The following is a 2,989-nucleotide window of genomic DNA, read 5'->3' as shown; positions in this document are numbered from 1 at the left end:
TTTGTAGTTCTGCCATGCAGTGACGTGTTCATGGTCTTTGTGGTGGAAGGGGCAGTTACCCTGTACAGTACTGTATTTGCTACAGGAAGTTATCACTGTCTTGTAAAAGCAGCCTAACCTACTGTAAGCCAGCGAGAAAACTGAATGTTTTTTTATTTTTATTTTTGTCTTCTCAAAACCTAATACTGTATAAACTAAGAGTACAGTACTGTACGTCCCAGTGCCTCTTGGATGCTTTTTTTTCCTTCGTCACAGGCATAGAACAAATCAAGACAGGCCGATCAACAGCTGAAGGCATGATACATCTCCACCCCATAACTGTATCTATTTTCCCGTAGAAATTTGCAACTTGCATTCCAATACACTGTACAGTACACGTGATGTACAGTACAGTACAACTGGCAGATACAGTACAGTAAGCAAGAGTTTGAATCTACTGTCAATCGGAAACCTTCTGGCTTTTAAAAGAATCATGGCGTGTTGGGAGACCGATGTCTGGGAGGTGCACATACTGTACAGTACTGTACAGTACACTACAGTACAGTTGCAATCATCAATTCAGAAAAAGTGTGAACCTTTTTCTCTAGCAGAGTCCCAACAGCCATTGTTCATCAATCTTCAAAACCAAGTCCTGGCGACATCATGTCTGGCACCATGACAACGTTTCCATTCAAATACAGTACAGTACAGTACCTGTACTGTCCTGGCTCAGCATTCTACTGTAATGGTTCACATTGCTGTACAGTAAAGTACAGTACTGTATCTTGTCTATCTGCCCAGATTTGTAGGTACTGTACTGCTTTTAGTAGTGAACCCGAAATGATTTCCCAGGACATACTGTACTGTAAGTAGACGAAGGCGGGAGAGGCATCTTGCCGGACATACAGTAGCATGAAACAGATCCAGTCATGGCTGCTGACGTGGGATATACAGTACAGTGCAAGCATCTCTAAGAGGTTGCAATGTGAACAGAGCGGGGGGAGGGGAGCGGTAATTTAAGCTTGCTGAGCCAGAGCTGTGAGCCACACAAATCAACAGCACATCCATGTCCTCCGCTGCCTATACTGTAGTGTTGCCAAACAGCCCTTTCCATGCTGTTTGCATTAAGGGTAAAAAGGTTTTAGATTATTATTATTATTACATTTTAAAGATACTGTACCTGTACTTTAGAGTATTTGTGTTTTTTTTATTTACTGTATGTTTAATGTGTACGGTAATTTGGTGTAAGGTTTTCCACCTGACAACGGGTTCAGTACAGTACTCTGCCACTCGAAAGGTTTGCTTGTGCCCCAAGGTCTGGCTCATGACATACAGTACTGTACTGTACAGTGTACAGTACTGTAAGCTGAAGGTTAGCACATTTCAACTACAGTAGTAAGGTTGGCAAAGTGAATAAATATTACATTTTATATACTGTATAAATAAACATGGTCTCTCATACTGTTCATAAACTATTTTTATTTAACGGAGTCCAGCAAAAATAAACAGTACAGTACAGTAATCACATATTGGTTGCTGCACCATTCCTCTCAATCACCACCGGCAAGACCTTCTTTATGTGGTCAATTGTGTCACAGCAGATTTTAATGGTCAGAATGTCTCTCCAAAACTTAAGAATCCCATCAATTAGCTCCACCTTGTGTGTCGGTTTGTGTACCCTTTTGAGGTACCCCTTCAGATGTGCCCACACCATCTCAATGGGGTTCATATCCGGTGATCTGTAAACACAGTGAGCATACAGTAAGTACACAAGCAAAAAGGTTCAAATTGCAATCTTTGTACAGTGTCAAAAGTGGAAAATGACTGAGCATGGTTGTTGTTAATAATTACTGTAAGTGTTAAACGTGTCTTTGGACTCTTACAGTACAGTACTGTGTTTTGGGGATTGTTTACTACTTTATATACTGTACAGTAAGCACATAACATGTACAGGTACTGTACAGTACTGTACAGTACAGTACTGTACAGTATGTTTAGCACTGTTAATGCACTTTGCAACCTACTGTACTGTAACCGTTGGATGTCTAGCCCTTGCTACACAGTACTGTACTGTACAGTATGTTTTGTATGTAATTCTCATCTAAAAATATTTGTAATAAATATTGGTTAAAAAACAAAAGTGGCAAATGAAACACAGAGACCAAATGTTCAAAATATCAAAACAAATGGACAAAAATTAATTAGAAATCATTGTAAAAAAAATGACAACAATAAAGAATAAAAAATAAATAAAAATTATTACTCTGGGGGTGTCCGCAACCAGTTAACCCCATTACTGGCCATAAATGGTGCAGCACAGGAATGTTTCGGATCATTGTCCATTATCACACGGCATCCATCTGGGTATACTTGCTTTAGGTATGGAACCAGCGCATTGGTGACTATATGCTCTTTGAAAAATGCGGTGTCCATAATACCTGTGATGACAGAAGACGCACGACATTAAAGCAATTGAATAAAAAGATTGAGGGAGTTGTAATCAGGTTGTGGCAGCTGTACAGTACTGTACCTTCAAATAGCACCAATGGTCCAGGTCCAAACTTTGAGATGCCACCCCACACATGGATTTTAACGGGATGTTTTGGCTGTGGCTTAGTAGACAGGTGTCCTTTTTTGCAGAATGCCATTGTATTGAATCTCACAAGCGAAATTGTGGATTCATCGGTGAAAAGCATATGATGGAAATTTTCGCCTGTTTCCAACCAGAGCTTGGCGTGCGCCACCCGTTTCTGCTTGTTGATTTCTCTTGTCATTGGTGAAAACCTACGGTAACAATGTACAGTACAGTAAACACAGAGGATTGTCATACTGTACAGTATTATTTAAAAGCGCATTTAAAAATCACACATCATACAGTAAGTGGGATAAATGGGGTAACGGATTATACATTAGTTATAATAAATTTTAAAATATTCATACTTAGCTCGTTGCCACTGCCAACCTAAAGCCCGACGGACTTTGAGAACAAGTCCTTTACACACGCTAATCC

At 39.8% G+C, this 2,989-nt stretch overlaps 1 long non-coding RNA gene across 1 annotated transcript; it reads right to left on the bottom strand.

The window, feature by feature from the left end:
- Positions 1-1,601: 1,601 nt before the first annotated feature.
- On the bottom strand, positions 1,602-2,750 carry LOC141105378 (uncharacterized). Its single transcript, XR_012235584.1, has 3 exons — positions 2,510-2,750; positions 2,243-2,417; positions 1,602-1,718 (listed from the first exon to the last, which is right to left on the bottom strand). It is a non-coding gene; the product is annotated as an uncharacterized lncRNA (long non-coding RNA).
- Positions 2,751-2,989: the final 239 nt, after the last annotated feature.

The sequence above is a fragment of the Aquarana catesbeiana genome, linkage group LG08 (genome assembly GCF_042186555.1).
Source record: "Aquarana catesbeiana isolate 2022-GZ linkage group LG08, ASM4218655v1, whole genome shotgun sequence".
Taxonomy (NCBI): domain Eukaryota; kingdom Metazoa; phylum Chordata; class Amphibia; order Anura; family Ranidae; genus Aquarana; species Aquarana catesbeiana.
This window is presented reverse-complemented; position numbering and strand designations above follow the sequence as displayed.